Raw genomic sequence first — 20,115 nt, 5'->3', positions numbered from 1 at the left:
GGATCATATCTTAGTTAACAGTCATGTATTTCCCCCTCATCATATCGAATGGTGCTTTGAACCCAAATGAAAGAAGCTTCCTTAAAACTGTCTCCCCTAAAGCAATTTGATTTTTTAAAGAAGACACTTGTTAAGTGGGCTCCTTGTGGCTCCTCAGTCACAAATCAGGAAACGGATGGATAACCATTAAGGGAATTGTCTCAGGTCCCCCAAGCATCAGTGGCATTGCAGCGTGTAGATCTTATAGGCTTTGATTATTTATTTCATTTTATTTTTTATGGTCTTAAGTGCTTACTGTGTGCCATGCACTGTACTAAGCCCTGGGGAATATACAAGCTAACACAGTCCATGTCCCAGATGGGGTGCAGTCTTAACCCCCATTTTACAGACAAGGTAACTGAGTCACCGATAAGTTCAGTGACTCACCTTAGGTCACACAGTAGACAAGCGGCAGAGCCAGGATTGGAACCCAGGTCCTTCTAACTCCCAGGTCCCGGCTCTATCCACAGGGTAACCCAACTTCTATCTGAGGGTCAGGAGTTGTGTCAGTTAATAGACATATATTTTCCCCCAATAAAGACCTTATTGACATGGTCTTAGTGTATCAATCTCATCAAACCATTGAGGAAATAGCTCACTTGTTAGGGGAAAATGCAACAGAAGTTATTTACAGCTGAATACATATGAACCAAGTACAATCAATCAATCAATCAATCAATCAGTTAATGGAATTGAGAACTTACTGTGTGCACTGTACTAAGAGTTTGATCAAGAAAAATATAACAGAGTTGGTAGACACGATTCCTGCCCACAAGCAACTTATGGTCTATGGGACTATAGGGTGACAATTTGGCATTTCAACTCTGCAAAATAAAAAGAAGCACAGCATTAGAGTAGTTAAGATGAAGGACACTTGAAAAAAAATTAACAGGAGGAGAGAGATCTTGAATACTTTTAGCATATTCATAAATAATTTATGAAACATTCAAATTGGCTTCTACTGTTCGAAATAGAAGTTTCAGATGGTTTAAGGAACAAACTATTTAAAATTCAGTAATTTGATAAACACACCTAAGGTTTCCATGACCACCAATCAGTGTCTTTAGCAAGCTAGGCCAAACTTATTTTGATTCATTAGTCCAACTTTTCTAGCCATAATCAAATTCGCCTTGATTTCTTTGCCTTTTAAATTCAAATGCATAGATATTTATCTAAATTTTGACATGAAATGATACAGATAAGCAAAAGCTTTCTTGTTATTGAAAATTCATTAATCCAAGTGACTTGAAAAGTTAATTATGATGATGATGGATGATGAGGAGGAGGATGCTTAAGTGTTCACTATGTGCCGAGAACTGCGCTAAGCACTGGGGAAGATACGAGATAATCGGATTGGACAGTTCCTGTACTACAAGGGGTTCACAGTCAAAGAGGCAGAGAGAACACGTATTTCATCCTCATTTTATGGAAGAGGAAACTGAGGCACAGAGAAGTTAAATGACTTGCCCAAGGTCACGCAGCAGGTAAAAGGCAAAGCTGGGATTAGAGCTCAGTTTATTTAAATGATAGTAGATGATGATGATGACGACGACTATAAAGGTATTTAAAAGAAAGACAGAATTAAAGGGCTAAACTTTGTGATTCTCAGCTGGTCGGCTATTGTTATCCCAGTGTTGTCTAATGCTATTTTTAGACAAATCGATCAGAATAGGAGCTTCTGTGTAGCATAATAGAAGCATCACGGTATGAAAATTGGTGTTTCGATACATTGTGGTAAAACTTTCTAAAAAGACATTTATTATAGCCCCTTTGGCCAAATATGCCAGAGAGATGAAGAACAGTTGCTGTTGTTAAATCACTGACTCTCCAGTGTCCTATTAGGGGAAACCAGAGACGTAACAATTACAAGCTATACATGGGGTAATTGCTATCATTTCTATAATTATGGTACATGAGGTGAAATACACACAGGATGATGGCAAGGGCGAGAAAAGGTTAAATAATGATGCAGGAAGAGAATCCGGTGTCACAGCCAGACTGGATTGATCTAATGGCAAAGAGGCATTTGATTGGAAGGTCCCCTCTACGGAAATCTGTTCTTGAGACTTGTTCTTTGGCAGTTAATAGGCCCTATCTGTCCAGTGGGATCTCCTTGGTCCCAGTTCATTCAATTGTGTTTATTGAGTGCTTACTGTGAACAGAGCACTGAACTAATAAAGCAATAAAGAGAGGCAATCCCTGCCCACAACCGGCTTGCCTAATTTTGACTGAGGTGGTTTTTTCTCCTTCTTTCGGTTCAAACATTCATAACAAATTCTGACATATCCAGAGTTGGGCGTGTGAGAATGTGTAAAAGAGAGTTTGTCTTTATTCAGAAACAGAGAAATGGAGATTAAACACAGGGAAATCCTACTGGACCATAAATGTTGAAGTAAATCCTGAAACGGGGAGATGAAGAGGCAGTTGAATAATCTTCAGCATAGATCTTAGAGTGTAGGATAAACCCCCAGTTCACTCTCAGCTCACAAACAGTGACAGGTACTGTAAATGGCCAAGACATCAGCTCAGCGCAAGGAGATTTTTACATTTGTGGGGAAATGCATCATGAGAAGCAGCACAGCTTAGTGGAAAGACCTCAGCGCTGGACATTAGGAGATCTAAGTTCAAATTCTGGCTCTGCCACTTATCTGCTGTATGACCATGGACAAGTCAATTGACTTCTTTGTGCTTCAATTTCCTCATCAGCAAAATGGGAATTAAACACCTTTCATCCAATCGTATTCATTCAATCATATTTATTATTTACTGTATGCAGAAGCACTGCACTAAGCACTTAGGAGAGTACAAAATACAATAAACAGACACATTTCCTGCCCTCAACAAGCTTCCAGTCTAGAGAGGTAGACAGATATTAATCTAAATATTTATATGTATTTATTTTGTTCTCTTTTCCCCTTTGTGAGATCCATGGGATCAGGGCCTATGTCTTATCTGATTGGATTGTATATAGTATAGAATTAGGCACAAATTAAGTGCTTAACAAATATTATTACATTCTTAACACGGACTAAAAATAAAAGCTTTTCAACCTCACCCTCCTGTATAGACAATCTCACCACCAGTCAACTTTGAATATAAAGAACAAGTGCATTATAATTTAACTCCTTTCAGTTTCCTAAAAATGGCAATTGTAGGAACCGAGACCAGGGATGTAGTCTACCCTCTGGCTCTGAACAATACTAGAGAAATGTACATTAACAAGCCTGAGGATCTCCCAAAAACTGACATCTTAGTCTCCTTTAGAAATGCCAAGTGCACAATAGACAAAGAGGGGAGGGCAGGTAGGGAAAATGAGGGCTTAATCAGGGAAGGCCTCTTGGAGGAGGTGTGATATTAGGAGGGATTAATTAGAGGGTGAGGAGTGTTGTGAACTGTTGGACGTGAAGGGGGAGAGAGTTCCAGGACCAAGGGAGGATGTGGACAAGAGGTCAACAGCAGGATAGATGAGATTGAGAGACAGTGAGTAGGTTGGCATCAGAGGAGTGGAGTGTGCAAACTGGAAGACTGGGTTTGTAGTTAGAGATCATATTAAGAAGTAGCATGGCTTTGTCTCTATCTGTTGCCAAATTGTAGATTCCAAGCGCTTAGTACGGTGCTCTGCACATAGTAAGCGCTCAATAAATATTAATGAATGAATTAGAAAATACATGGGCCTGGGAGTCAGAGGACCTGGATTGTAGTCCTGGCACCTCCACTTACCTGCTGTGTGACCTTGGGAAAGTCACTCAACTTCTCTGAGCCACAGTTTCCTCATCTGCAAAATTCAATACATGTTCTCCTCCTATTTGGACTGTGAGCTCCATGTGGACCTGATTGTCTATCTACCCCAGTGCTTAGCACACTGTCTGATACAGAGTAAATGCTTAGCAAATACTACAATTACTATTATCATTATTACTATCATTATAATCAGTGAGGTAAGGTAGGAAGGAGCAAGCTGATACAGTCCTTAGAGCTGACGGTAAGGAGTTTCTGTTTGATGCACAAACAGTGGAGTGTTTTTGAGGAGTGCAGAAATATGGACTGAACTGTTTTTCAGAAAAATGATCCAGGTTGCAGATTGAAGTATGGATTAGAGAGGGGAGCGACAGGAGACAGGGAGATCAGCCATGAGATCATGTTTCCAGGAGAAGGCGGTGGTCCACAATTTCAGGGGCAACAAAAAGGTCAAGGAGGATTAGGATGGAGTAGAGGTAGTGGATTTGGCAAGAAAGAGATCATTGGTGACTTTAGAGAGGACCCTTTCCAAGCAGTGAAGGGTGCAGAAGTCAGAATGCAAGGGGTCGAGGACAGAGTTGGAGGAAAGGAAGTGGAGACAGCCAGAGTAGACTGTCCCTTTTCTGTCCTTTTTCATTCAATAGTATTTATTGAGCGCTTACTATGTGCAGAGCACTGTACTAAGCGCTTGGGATGAACAAGTCGGCAACAGATAGAGACAGTCCCTGCCGTTTGACGGGCTTACAGTCTAATCGGGGGAGACGGACAGACAAGAACAATGGCACTAAACAGCGTCAAGGGGAAGAACATCTCGTAAAAACAATGGCAACTAAATAGAATCGAGGCGATGTACAATTCATTAACAAAATAAATAGGGTAACGAAAATATATACAGTTGAGCGGACGAGTACAGTGCTGTGGGGATGGAAAGGGAGAGGTGGAGGAGCAGAGGGAAAAGGGGAAAATGAGGCTTTAGCTGCGGAGAGGTAAAGGGGGGATGGCAGAGGGAGTAGAGGGGGAAGAGGAGCTCAGTCTGGGAACGCCTCTTGGAGGAGGTGATTTTTAAGTAAGGTTTTGAAGAGGGAAAGAGAATCAGTTTGGCGGAGGTGAGGAGGGAGGGCGTTCCAGGACCGCGGGAGGACGTGACCCAGGGGTCGACGGCGGGATAGGCGAGACCGAGGGACGGCGAGGAGGTGGGCGGCAGAGGAGTGGAGCGTGCGGGGTGGGCGGTAGAAAGAGAGAAGGGAGGAGAGTGCCAGACTGAACTGGGCTAGTTCTGATTCTAATCCCTTTTTTGGGCTCTAATTAAGTATTTTTCAACATCCCTCCACATAAGTCATGGGAGGAAAGCCTTTGACACGTAAGCTTCCTCTGTGAACCCATCACAAAATAGCTGTACTCTGAATTGATCATAATCACTATGTGAATTTGGCATCAGAGCTCTTGTTTCCAACCCTGTACCCTGTGATGATTTTTTTTTCCCAGAAAAATCAACATGTGGGCTTTTCCTTTCTTTAGCCTGAGGCATTTCGGGAGCTAAGGCTCTCCCTGAGGGAAAGGATGGCCTACTACAAATGCAACTCTTGAGAATGCAAATTTTCTCAGGAGGCAGCCAGCTGGTATTTCTAGTTTTTAAGTTTGCATTTCCTTGGGAATTTCATATTTATTCCTTCAGATGTTTTGAGCCATTAAAAATGCAAGGAAGGAGGACAAAATTGGCAATAAATTTAACATACACCTGAGCACAACAAACCAACACTGGCATAATGGAGCCCACCCCTTGAGATAATCTTAGAGAAAGAAATATTTCTGTGATTTCAAATTGGAGGCACAATATGTATGTACCTAAGTGTTGACGTTAGGTATGAAAACATGGGCCTGGGCCTGTGAGTCAGAGAGACCTGGGTTCTAATCCCGGCTGTGCCACTTGTCTGCTGTGTGTGACCTTGGGTAAGTCACTTCACTTCTTTTCTCCTCCGTTACCTCATCTGTAAAGTGAAGATTAAGATTGTGAACTCTATGTGGGACAGTGACTGTATCTAACTTGATTAGCTTGTTCCACTCCAGTGCTTAGAACTGTGCTTGACACACATTAAGCACTTCACAAATACCATTATTATTACTATAGCCAATGTTGGAAATTACTCAGGGAAGCCTTCTTGGAGGAAGTGCAATATTCAGAGGGCTTTGAGGGTGGGCAGGATCGTAGCCTGGCAGATTTGAAGTGGGAGGGAGTACAAGTCAGGGGATCTGAATGAGCAAGAGGTTGGAGGCTGGAGGTTAGAGCACCATATAGTTAGAGAGTGAGTCTGGGAGAAATGAAGAATATCAGCTGGAGAGTAGTTTGTAGGCTCCTTGAGACAGGGTCCCTTCTCCCAACTCTATTGTATTGTATTCCCCTAAGATTTTAGTACAGCGCTCTGCGCACAGTAAAGCACTCAATACATACCACTGACTTGTGAACAGAGCCAACATATAAGATAAAGTTGGTGGCAAGTCTTGAAGCCAGTGCTCCAAAAAATATTTTTTTATGTGTCTAGTTGAGCTGGATAATAAGTTAAAAAACAGAGTAGCATTCCATTTATTCTTACAGTTTGGGTTTGGGGCTCAAAGAAAATCTAAAGAAAATCTAAAAATCACTTGGATGGTTTGTATCTGCTTGAAGCCTAAGTTAAATGGAAAAGTAGCCTAGCAAGAACAAAAATACAATTGGCTGCACCCTTTACTTTCAGGTGGTCACATTGTGGGATGCTATCTGTATTCCAATCAGCTATGAAATTCATAGAAATTAAAAAAAAACTTGGGTTTCTTAGTGAATATGTTACTTTGAATTTTAAAAATGCTTTCCCTCCATTTGCTAATTTGGATGCTGTCTCTATTATTCTTGTCATTTAAAGTTTGAATTTTTACTTAAAAGATCCTTATACCTATTAAAGGTAATTGCTATGAGCTTTCAATATCTTTTCTAATAGTAAAGAGAATCATTCAGAGAAGCTTCAAGTAAAAGCAAACTTGAACTTAGAATTTCTTTGAATAATTTAGCTGATAACTAGACACCAATCTCGTCTCTTGAGAGCACCTCCAATTCTTGTAAGCTAACCTCAGCCCCATTTCATTTTATTTATTACTACTAAATGTAATGCGGTTGGAATCGGATGCTTTTTATTTATCCTATTCATTTTCTTCAATTTGTTTTAAGCTATTGTGTGCTCTATGATAGAGAATGGTGATTCAAATGCCAGCATATATTGTTTTGGGCACAGAATCTGAGTTAGGATGGGTCTGGTTTGCAGCTGGTTGCCCCCCGCTATCTGGTATGGATAAGGCCCTGGACACCTTTATGTATGTATTTTTATCATCAGAGCTGGGCCTTACTCCACCTTGGGATCATGCGGTCAAGTTCCACAGCTCAGAAATGACTTGTGTTCACAGGGTCCTGGGAAGGGAACGCAATAGCTTGGTGCAAGAAGGGAGAAATGCTCTAGACCCCAATGGCTCCTGAATGCACATCTGCATGCAAGAGTGCCAAGCATCATTCATTCATTCAATTGTATTTATTGAGCGCTTACTGTGTGCAGCACTGTACTAAGCACTTAGTCATGCATGGGTTGTCCCATGTATCTTCTTGTCATAGTCATGAAAGCCATTTGGTGCCACCCTTTTTGAAGGTCGTCATAGATGCTGTTGGGAGAGGATCCAGAGATGCAGTCCATTCAGTGGGAATGGCTCACACTGGGGGATGTTTTGGGAGGAGAAGCTGACAACTCTTAATGTAGTTATAAGGTCCTGTAGCAGGGAATGTGTCTACCAACTCTGTTGTTTTGTACTCCTCCAAGCGTCCTCAATAAACACAGTAATAATAATAATAATGATAATAATCAAATGGAAAACAGCATTTATTAAACACTTACTAAACACTGTACTAAGCACTGAGATAAACATAAGGGACTCAGGTTGGACATAATTTCTGTTCCACAGTCTAAATAGGAGGGAGAACAGGTAGACTGTGAGCCCCCTGTGAGATGGCCCTATGTCCGATCTGCTTGTATTGTATAATAATAATAATGTTGGTATTTGTTAAGTGCTTACTATGTGCAGAGCACTGTTCTAAGCGCTGGGGTAGATACAGGGTAATAATGTTGTCCCACGGGAGGCTCACAGTCTTAATCCCCATTTTACAGATGCAGTAACTGAGGCACAGAGAAGTTAAGTGACTTGCCCACAGTCACAAAGCTGACAAGTGGCAGAGTTGGGATTTGAACCCATGACCTCTGACTCCCAAGCCCGTGCTCTTTCCACTGAGCCATGCTGCTTCCCAATACTTGGTACAGTGCTTTGCACACAATAAATACTAATTCCATAATGATTATTCAATCTCCATTTTACAGATGAGGAAACTGAGGCACAGAGGAGTGAACTGAGCTGCCCAAGGTCACATGGCAGGCAAGTGGCAGAACTAGGATTAGAACCCAGGTCCCTTGAATCCCTGGCCCAAGCATTTTCCACTAGGCCAAGCTGCTTCCCAGTGATTGATAAATATCACTGATCGAGTGACTGATTGAATTCCTGTACTCGTTCACTTATAAAGATTCAGGTCTGGGAGCAATAGCACATTGAGGAAAACAGGTTTGAGCAAACTAATTGGGTTTGCTAAGTGATGCATCTGGCATCCATTGTGGCTCATTTCTTTTGGTGATAAACTTTGAGAACATTAGTCAGTGCATGTTACATGGATACACCAATTTTCCTCATTTTCCTCTGTGCCCTTCTCCCCTCTTAGTTAATCCTTTCTGGTGAGCAGGGAATCATATTACCTTTATCATCCCTTTGGCTTCCAGAATTAAGTCAATCTGGCCTTTTAGGCACATACGGGGGGGGGGGGGGGGAGCTAAGAAGTAACAAGGGTGGGCTAAATTGTAATTTATTATTGTAAGCTTTTCTACAGTAGTAATTATTTGCATATTTCTGCACTCCTGACAAACACTAGGTAAAAGAACAGTCTAAAATGCTGTAAGTTGCCAACAGAAATATGGACAAAATAGTACATTGATGTTCTTCTCAAAATAAATGTCATTCTTGTTCTTTAATGAATTTAATGGGCAGATTTTATCTGATTTCTGTATCGATGGGAACTTGTACAGAAAATCTAGTGAATTCTGGATTGTCAACTCCATTCATTCATTGGGAGGAGTTTCAATTTATGTTATCACTTTGAATACATTTGTGGGAAATAAGAAGTATAAAAATCACTATTTCTTAGAAAGTGACAAAAGACCTTGATTCCATTTTTTTGTCCTCTTGGAAGAAATTACCTACGTAGAGCCAACTTCAATAGCCATAGCAATGGGGAGCAGAGCATAGGCAGAATTTTATCTCAGGATCCACAGAGAAACAGAAAACCAAATCAAGAAGGTTGGTATGCCCTTTGGGAGAGGGACAGTCTGGGTGAGGATTTGGGCCATCAAGCTTTATGTCAAGCTAAATGTTTATTATAAAGTTTATTCAAACTGCAAATGGTTATGAAACCTGGATCTATCACACATTTCATTCATTCATTCAATAGTATTTATTGAGCGCTTACTATGTGCAGAGCACTGTACTAAGCGCTTGGAATGAACAAGTCGGCAACAGATAGAGAGAGTCCCTGCCGTTTGACGGGCTTACAGTCTAATCGGGGGAGACGGACAGACAAGAACAATGGCAATAAATGGAGTCGAGGGGAAGAACATCTTGTAACATCGGTTTCCAAAGCAGTTTAATCAGCATCAGGAAGCCTTTCTTCACAATAATGTTAATAATTGTGCCACCTGTTAGGCTCATATTATGAGCCAAGCATTGTACTAAGTGCTGGGGTAGATACAAATAACCAGATCAGACATTCCCTATCTTAGAGGGAAGGAGAACAGGTACTGAATCCCTCATTTTACATATGAGGAAACTGAGGTATAGAGCAGTTAAATGACTTGCCCAGAGTTGAGTTCAGAATATCAAATTTCAGAAGAGCACAAAAGTCAGAAGAATTCCATATTGAGCTCATTTCTGCTCCTGAACTCTGCTCCCTGCAAACCTTTGGTTCTGAATTCTGGGAAGGATGTTTGTGAATCCCTTGAGGGTAACCAAGCAACCAGATAAACACAAATCAGTGATTTCATCTCTATGTAAGGTAAAATGCTTCTCAACTTTAATCTTCTCCTGGGTTCTAGGAAGAAAAGACTGTCTTCATTTGATGTTTCCAGCTGGCTCCTTTGCAGCTGGTTTTTGGGATTTAAGATCCCCAAAGCAGTCAATAACTTCCTGTTATCAATCAGTAGTATTTATTGAGGGCTTATTGAGTGCACAACACTGTACTCTAAGTGCTTGGGAGAGAACAAAATAACAGAGTTGGTTGACATGTTCCCTGCCCACAGTGAGTTTACAGTCTAGGATAAGAACGTTATGTGGGAAGGTGGGTAGAAGGGGATGGAGAAAGCCACTGGCTATGGCTTAAGAGGGAAGCCCAAGGACTGCTTTTATGCACACCAATGTTAGAAAGTTTTATCTGTTTTGACATTTTGTTTTGCCTAGTATAAAGTAATCTTTGTTCTTACTTTAATCTAATCTTTCCTGATGGGTATTCAGATATCAATCAATCATAGGTATGTCCTGAACATTTACTGTGTGTAGAGCACTGTACTGAGCTCTAATGAATAATTATGAATATAATTATTGTAGAAAGAGTACTTATGGTATATTGAGCACTATCTACTAAGCATTATGTTCACTGCAGGGATAGATGCAGGATAATTACATCAGACAGTCCCTGTCCCATACGGGGCTAAGCAATCAATCAATCCTATTTATTGAGTGCTTTCTGTGTGCAGTGCACTGTACTAAGTGCTTGGGAGAGTACAGTATAACAGAGTTGGTAGATGTGGACCCTGCTCACAGTGATGATGATGATGGTATTTGTTAAGCACTTACTATGTGCCAAGCACTGTTCTGAGCGCTGAACTTCTAGTCTAGAAGACTAGATAGGTCTCTATGTACAAGGGGCTCAGAAGCTAAGAGATAGGGAAAGCAGATATCGCAACCCCATTTTAATGATGAGGAAACTGGGGCACAGAGAGGTTAAATGACATTTTCAAGATCACACAACTGGTCAATTAGCAAAACTGAAATTCGAGTCAGGTCTTCTGATTCCCAATCCCATGTTCTTTCCACTAAGTTATTTGAAAGGATTTGTCTGGTTCTCTGAATAGACTGCTAGACTACCTTTTCATCCCACTTCATAATAAATTATGCTAGTGCAGAGGGTCATTTTTTTTAAATGATAGCAAGTAGCTGTGGATGCCTCCTCATTAATCTGGAGGTTCTGACTAATTGATAGCTACTGCCCCTGGGAGCAGGCAGCTTTATACACTCAGTTCTGCTAGAACACGTTTCCATTACACAGTTTGGATGGAGCATTCGCAAATAATTTTTTTAGGATACCTGTTAGGTGCTAAGTCCCAGGCACTATACTAAGCCAAAGATCTGGGGAAGATACAAAATACAAAATGGTTGGTTACAGTCCCTGCCCCACATGGGGCTCACAGACTTAATCCCCATTCTACAGATGAGATATCCGGGGCATAGAGAAGTTATGTGACTTGCCCAAGGCAAATAGGAGATTAGGACCCAGGTCCTCTGATTGCCAGGTCCATGTTCTTTCCACTAGGCCATGCCCCTTCTTGTTAGGGAAGAATCTTCCCACAACAAGAATCTCTTCTGGTACAAGGCAATACACAAATTGGCACGTGTAGATTTAATATATGAAGAATGCTTGTATGTCTTCATGTGGCATTGGTCAAAGGTGTGATACTGCTACACTTCCCAGCTTCTACCTCAGCCTGACTGTAATGTACGGTGCTTTGTGCTGTTCTGCGTTTTTGCCATTTTTCAGTATTAAATTCAGCAAAATAGCAATGAGTGGTAAGTATGTCAAGCGTTCTTGACATAATAACATAGGAATTTGAACTGAAAATGTGAGTTGAGGTGGTATATGCAAACTATCTACCTTCTGTCGATCTATCAGTGAATAGGTGGTATTGATTGAGTGCTTAACTTGAGTGCTTGAGAAGCAGCGTGGCTCAGTGGAAAGAGCACGGGCTTTGGAGTCAGAGGTCATGAGTTTGAATCCCAGCTCTGCCACTTGTCAGCTGTGTGACTGTGGGCAAGTCACTTAACTTCTCTGTGCCTCAGTTCCCTCATCTGTAAAATGGGGATTAAGACTGTGAGCCCCACGTGGGACATCCTGATTCCCCTGTGTCTACCCCAGTGCTTAGAACAGTGCTCGGCACATAGTAAGCGCTTAACAAATACCAACATTATTATTATTATTATTAACTGCAGAGCACACAGTACAACGTAGCAGAGTTGGTAGATGCAATCCCTGTCCACAAGGAGTTTACAGTCTACAGGGGGAGAGAGTGCTTAAAATAGATTAGGGATAGGGGAAATAGTAGAGTATAAGAATACTTGCATAAGTATAGTGAAGGCTCTTGATCTTGTGACCCAAGGGCAAAAATCTGAGGGGATGAGGCTCCCAAAGTATTATCTCTAATTGTAAAATTCTATCTAGGTAAGAGCATCTTGGAGACTGAGCAGATTCTTGTCCCCAAGCAATTTTTCATCTTCTCAAAAAATATGCCCCTATACAGCATGGCCACTGTGGATGCAGCATGGACCCGGGAGTCAGAAGGACCTGGGTTCTAAGCCCAGCTCTACCACTTGTCTGCCTTGTGATCTTGGGCAAGTCATTTAACTTCTCTATGGCTCAGATACCTCATCTGTAAAATGGGGATTGAGACTGTGTTCCCCTATGGGATAGGGACTTTGACCAACCTGATTAGCTTGTATCTACCCCAGCACTTAGTACCGTGTCTGGCATATAGTAAGTGCTTAACAAAAACCAAAACTATTATTATTATTATTAGCAATAATAATAAACATCTCTTGCCTCTCCAAGGAGGAAGCAAATACAAGAAACAGTGCCGAAAAGATTTCTAAGCTAAAGTCCTCAAAAGTTAAAAAGAAATACACAAAGATAATGAGAGAGCAGAAAGAGCAATTCAGATGTTCTCATCTGTCTGATTAAATTTCTGGGAAGTACCACAGGGAGAGAGGTTGCTTGTTGCTGTTGCTTTTTTCATTTACCTGGGTTCGGCAGATAGATTTTCAGAAGCAGAATTTAATTATTTTTCAATAGTCTTAGCGTTTTTATTCATTGTGGACACAGAGAGGGGTAAGAATTGTCTGACCAGCAAGGTCAGGTTTCTTTGAGTCTGTTGGAGGTGGATTTGGGTACCTTTTGGGAAAGTGTTTAATCAACTGGGTAGACTTTTGTAAATCTTATGGGAGGATAGCAGAATTGATAGCAGGTGATAGTAGCCCTACACCTCTAAAGTACTGAATACCAGATGAACACTCCCAAAGAACAAATCTATCAATCACGATAGGACAAAAGATATCCATATTTCTTCTCTTTCCCTCTTAGGTTGTGAGCCCCATGTGAGACAACGTCTGTGTCCGACCTGATTACACAGTATTAACCCCAGTGCTTTGTAAAGTGCTTCACATAAAGGAAGCACTTAACAAATATCATGTTATTATCATTATTATTATTAAGAAGCAGCGTGACTTAGTGGAAAGAGCACAGGCTTAGGAGTCCGAGGTTATGTGTTCTAATTCCAGCTTTGCCGCTTGGCAGCTGTGTGACTTTGGGCAAGTCATTTAACTTCTCGGTGCGTCAGTTACCTCATCTGTAAAATGGGGATTAAGACTGTGAGTCCCACGTGGGACAACCTGATTACCCTGTATCTACCCTAGCGCTTAGAACAGTGCTCAGCACATAGTAAGCACTAAACAAATACCAACAGTATTATTAATAATAATTATTATCCATAGGACAATGAAAGAGAGGAATTGTGGCTTTAGCAGGGAAAGCAGATGACTGAGTGCTTCCTGCCTAGTTCACTGACTTTTAAGAATGACCTTAGGCAGTTTCAATCAGTTAATCAGTTGTATTTATTGAGTGCCTACTATATGCTAAACACTGTACTAAAAATCCTTAGGAGGGAACATCAGAAGCAACAAATAAGTTTCCTGCTCACAATGCAGTCTGTGCATAATCTATTTCATACTTGTGTGGGGAATAATTCTGTTGTGAAAGAATCTTGGATGAAACTTGATATATACGGCCTACCAATAAAAAGAGGTTTTTAAGCAGCATGGCCTTGTGGATTGAGCATGGGTCTGGAGTCAGAAAGACAAGTTTGGAATTTGTTAAGCGATACCTATGTGCCAGACACTGTATTAAGCACTGGGGTAGATACAAGATAATTGGGCTGGACATAGGGCTCACAGCCTTAATCCCCATTTTACAGATGAGGTAACTACGGCACATAGAAGTTAAGTGACTTGACCAAGGTCACAGAGTAGGAAAGTGGTGGAGCTGGGATTAAAACCCAGGTCCGTCTGACTCCCAGGCCTGTGCTCTATCCTCTAGGCTACACTGCTTCTGGTTCTAATCCTGGCTCTGTCACATGTTGGCTGTGTGATCTTGGGGAAGTCACTCAACTTCTCTGTCCTCAGTTACCTCATCTGTAAAATAGTGATTAATACTGTAAACCCCATGGACTGCGTCCAACCTGACTAGTTTGAATCCAATCCAGTGCTTGGATTAACAAATACCATTAAAAATCCTCTATCTTTGCTTTATACATTGTTGTTGATATTTCATTTTTACAAAGTCTAGTGTAAATGGATTTAACAAATAAAAAGGTACAGCATAAAATTGTTTCATAGTTCTTATTTAGCTCTGCAGGGCCTCCATAGATTTGAAAATTTATCTACGGCTTAGAGATGAGGCTGGGCCTGACAGTGCTTAAAAGGTCTCTAAGCTTCATGCTGCTTAGTAATTGAATCCATTCACTTTGCATAAACATCCCTCAACTATTTTGTGACTATTTTACTTTTTGAGATTCAGAGGTAGTTTATTTCCTAGCAGGAATGGTTCTCCCAGCATGCAGACATTTAGGATATTCTGTTTGGGTGAGTGATTTGGGATCCTGTTAGATTAACTGTCAGAACACAGTGGCTTTATCTTTCTATTTCCAGCTATTTGGCAGCAGGGCATCTATAAGACATGTTGGATGAATTATTTAAAGTTCATCTGTATTCCAGAGAATCCTGTGGGATCCAAGCACCTTTTGGAAAATTTTGTTTTTTCATTAAAAAACCTCTTGGTTTTCTGAGCTAAGCGAATCTGACCTTAGACTATAAGCTCCTTGAGGAGAGTGGCCGGATCTTTTACTTCTGTCATACTCTCCTAAGCATCTAAGTGCTGAATAAATATTATTTATTGATTATGTGCTTTTCACTTTATTTCACAACATAATTAGCTCTTGTTTTCAAAGGCAGTCTGCATGATCAGATTAGATAATGAAGTCCTAATAACACTGCTTAATGGAGAGTGTTCTTTAGGAACACATATTCCAGAAATCCCTGGGACATAGAAGCTCTCTCTTAGCTCCTCTTTACCCCACCTCCAATTTCTGTGTTGAGCCCCCCATCCTTTCTGTAATAATAATAATAATAATGTTGGTATTTGTTAAGCGCTTACTATGTGCCGAGCACTGTTCTAAGCGCTGGGGTAGACATAGGGGAATCAGGTTGTCCCACATGGGGCTCACAGTCTTAATCCCCATTTTACAGATGAGGGAACTGAGGCACAGAGAAGTTAAGTGACTTGCCCACAGTCACACAGCCGACAAGTGGCAGAGCTGGGATTCGAACTCATGAGCCCTGACTCCAAAGCCCATGCTCTTTCCACTGAGCCACGCTGCTTATCCACCCAACATTATCTCCTTCGAGGGGCCTAACTAGAACAATTGATAATGGGTCACTCTCTTATTCTATAAAAGATACTGTCTTTCCTTATTTAAAAGAAAGGAGAAATAGTAGCCCATGGCCATGTTGACTAGTGAGATTTTTAACTGAAATATCCTAAGGGGAAAAAAATCTGAATCCTGTCACTAAGTGATGACCACAGCTAGAATTTGCTGAAATTCCCATTCAGAGCTGCAACCTAGTCTGTGTTTTTCTGCTAGTACACCATGAGCACTTAGAGTTCAGTGAAGTACTTTCAGGAAAGTCCTCTCATGAATAGTTTTACATTTTTACTTTCTTGATTTTTTTTTAAAGCAAAATAAGCTAGACTTTCCTCACTATGAGCAGGGAAAGGGTCTGCTAATTCTGTTGTATTCTCCCAAGCACTTAGTATAATGCTCTGCCCATAGTAAGTGCTCAATAAATATGATTGATTGATTAATTGATTGACTGACTGATTTCCAAACAAAGGTGCAATGGAGGCTCTAAAAGAAATATAATTTGATGTTAAGCTGCAAGCTTGCATTTCCAATTCTACTAATAGCTTTAGCTTTATTAGTTGCCATCAGCCCAGTGATGATGATGATGGTATTTGTTAAGCGCTTACTATGTGCAGAGCACTGTTCTAAGCACTGGGGAGATACAGGGTTAACCAGGTTGTCCCACGTGAGGTTCACAGTTAATCCCCATTTTACAGATGAGGTAACTGAGGCACAGAGAAGTGAAGTGACTTGACCACAGTCACACAGCTGACAAGTGGCAGAGGTGGGATTCGAACCCATGACCTCTGACTCCAAAGCCCGGGCTCTTTTCCCTGAGCATGTGCCAGGCACTCCTCTAAGCACTGGGGTAGATATAATCTAATCAGGTTGGACACAGTCCACATCCCACATGGGGGTCCCAGCATTAATCCCCATTTGACAGATGAGATAACTGAGGCACAGAGAAGTGATGTGACTTGCCCAAGGTCACCCAGCCAACAAGTGGTGGAGCGGGGATTAGAACCCATGGTGCTTCTGACTCCCAGGCCAGTGTTCTACTCACTAGGCCATGCTGCTTCATGAAGACAATGACATCTTTGTACTTGTCAGCAGAATTTCGGCAGACAGTTATACTATTTAAGCTAGTGGAAATACCATCTGTGTTCTGCTTTTCTTGTCCCTCTATTACTGTCAGTGTTGGTGCTCCTCTTTCCATAGCACTACCTGCACAAGCGCTTAGTACAGTGCTCTGCACATAGCAAGCGCTCAATAAATATGACTGATTGATTGCTCTACCTCCTCCATACTCAGACTCTGTCCAGGGCTAGTTCTGCCACTCCTTTTCTCCTTCCCACAGTTATCCTAAGGGTTCTAGGCTCAGTGGAAAGAGCCCGGGCTTGGGAGTCAGAGGTCATGGGTTCAAATCCCGGCTCTGCCACTTAGCTGTGTGACTTTGGGCAAGTCACTTAACTTCTCTGTGCCTCAGTTACCTCATCTGTAAAATGGGGATTAACTGTGAGCCTCACATGGGACAAGCTGGTTACCCTGTATTTACCTTGCGCTTAGAACAGTGCTCTGCACATAGTAAGTGCTTAATACCAACATTATTATTATTATTATTAAGTGTAGCCCTCCTGCTTCCCCAGTTTCCTTTACCCTCCCAAACATCTCTAGTTTCTCCTTTCCCCTCTCCTTTGCTCCTGCTCCTGTCCTTCCCACTGATCTGCTCTTTTAGCTAATTGCAAGCCTGGGAGTCATCTCCATCACTGGCACATGAAGACAACTTCTACCTTATATTTAGAAATATGATATTGCCAAAATCTTTTTAATATTTACCAGCTTAGTACTGACCATTATTTACTGTTTTAAAATGTAAATATCAAAAAATGAAATGAAATGGTAAAAAGAATGAATAATAAAGATAAACAATCTTTCTTTTGGCCACGTTGTATATATTTCTCTATCCGGCGCGGCCAGGTGGGGGGTGGTGGGGTATTTTTAATTCTGCATCTTGGATTTAAGCTGTTTCCCTGAGGGTAATGTTTCAATAAATCTGTGCCACATCTACTTTTGCCTGCTGCTGCTCAATTTAATTTTTGTTGCATTTTCCTTTCCTGCGGCAGCTTTAGTAAGTCTGTTGCCCTGGTTTAAAAAGAAATGGTCATCTGGACATCAGCATAACAGAACATTCATTTTTCAATATTATACAGAGCTTTCCTGACCCACAGTTGGATTTTATCCGGCACTGCAAAATGTCATAAATATTTATGATAAACACAGCCTTAGAATGATCACAGAGATTAGTGGTATTTGCATTATTATATCCACTTTAGAGACCCAGCAAACCGTGGTCAGAAAGCTGCTATGTGTGTCTAATTTCTCAGGGATTGATGGACAGAAGATGAAGAGCCACAATTCATGTGGTTATTTTTCAGTCTCAAAAGTTGAGATAGAAATCTCATGAGAATAGATTGTCAAATTTTAGAGCTTCTTGTTTCTCACTGGGCTGGAAATGTCACAGTGTACTGTGAAATTCTTTCAGATTCGAAACTAGATAGAGAGATGATCTTTCACTTATTACCATGTTTTCTTGACTATCAGTGTTTAGGGTGTTTGTACTTCATTTTAGCAAGTGTTCGAGTCGGAGCTTATTATGGATTTATTCAAACCGCTGATAATTAGCTATTTTTCCTACACTGATCTACTTAGAAATGTATAGGATTTCTCCTTGTCCTTTTCGGTTGAGTTGTGAATAATAATTGAACCGTATGCATTGCAACATGAAAAGTTGAAAAACCGAGTATTTTCAAATCAGTCGAGGGAAGCTTAGATTTTAATCGGGGTCCAATATCAGTAAATTTTGTGTACATGCTAAGGCTACATTAATCAATAAATATTTATGACCATGAAGGTGGGAAGGTACAGAGACGAGAGAGAGTGAGGGAGATGTTGGAAGCTTATATCAGAAATACCTCATTTGTTCAAATCAATCCTGCCACACTGACTATATATTTTTTTTTCAGCGAAGCAGCGTGGCTCAGTGGAAACCGTCCGGACTTGGGAGTCAGAGGTCATGGGTTCTAATCCTGTCTCTGCCACTTGTAAATTGTGTGACTTTGGGCAAATCACTTAACTTCTCTGTGCCTCAGTTACCTTATCTGTAAAATGGGGGTTAAGACTGTGAGCCCCGCGTGAGACAACCTGATTACCTTGTATCTGCCACAGCACTTATAACAGTGCTTTGCACATAGTAAGGGCTTAACAAATACCAACATTATTATTATTATTCTCTGGGCCTCAGTTCCCTCATCTGTCAAATGGGGATGAAGACTGTGAGCCCCACGTGGGACCCCCTGATCACCTTGTACCCCCCTCCAGCCCTTAGAACAGTGCTTGGCACATAGTAGGGGCTTAACAAATACCAACATTATTATTCTTCTTCTTCTCTGGGCCTCAGTTCCCTCCTCTGTCAAATGGGGATGAAGACTGTGAGTCCCACGTGGGACCCCCTGATCACCTTGTATCCCCCCAAGCGCTTAGAACAGTGCTTGGCACATAATATGGGTTTAACAAATACCAACATTCTTCTTCTTCTTCTTCTCTGGGCCTCAGTTCCCTCCTTTGTCAAATGGGGATGAAGACTGTGAGTCCCACGTGGGACCCCCTGATCACCTTGTATCCCCCTCCAGCACTTAGAACAGTGCTTGGCACATAGTAGGGGCTTAACAAATACCAACATTATTATTCTTCTTCTTCTCTGGGCCTCAGTTCCCTCCTCTGTCAAATGGGGATGAAGACTGTGAGTCCCACGTGGGACCCCCTGATCACCTTGTATCCCCCCAAGCGCTTAGAACAGTGCTTGGCACATAATATGGGTTTAACAAATACCAACATTCTTCTTCTTCTTCTTCTCTGGGCCTCAGTTCCCTCCTCTGTCAAATGGGGATGAAGACTGTGAGTCCCACGTGGGACCCCCTGATCACCTTGTATCCCCCCAAGCGCTTAGAACAGTGCTTGGCACATAGTAAGGGCTTAATACCAACATTATTATTATTATTATTATTCTCTGGGCCTCAGTTCCCTCCTCTGTCAAATGGGGATGAAGACTGTGAGCCCCACGTGGGACCCCCTGATCACCTTGTATCCCCCTCCAGCACTTAGAACAGTGCTTGGCACATAGTAAGGGCTTAATACCAACATTATTATTATTATTATTATTCTCTGGGCCTCAATTCCCTCATCTGTCAAATGGGGATGAAGACTGTGAGCCCCACGGGAGAACCCCTGATCACCTTGCATCCCCCCAAGGGCTGAGAACAGTGCTTGGCACATAGGAAGCGCTTAACAAACATCACCATCATTATCATTAACTTATGATCATTTATTTATAACTTATTAATCTTTTATTAATAATAACAACCAGAAATACGACTGGAGGAATGCCCACAGC

The sequence above is a fragment of the Ornithorhynchus anatinus genome, chromosome 12 (assembly GCF_004115215.2).
Source record: "Ornithorhynchus anatinus isolate Pmale09 chromosome 12, mOrnAna1.pri.v4, whole genome shotgun sequence".
In the NCBI taxonomy this organism is placed as follows: domain Eukaryota; kingdom Metazoa; phylum Chordata; class Mammalia; order Monotremata; family Ornithorhynchidae; genus Ornithorhynchus; species Ornithorhynchus anatinus.
This window is presented reverse-complemented; position numbering follows the sequence as displayed.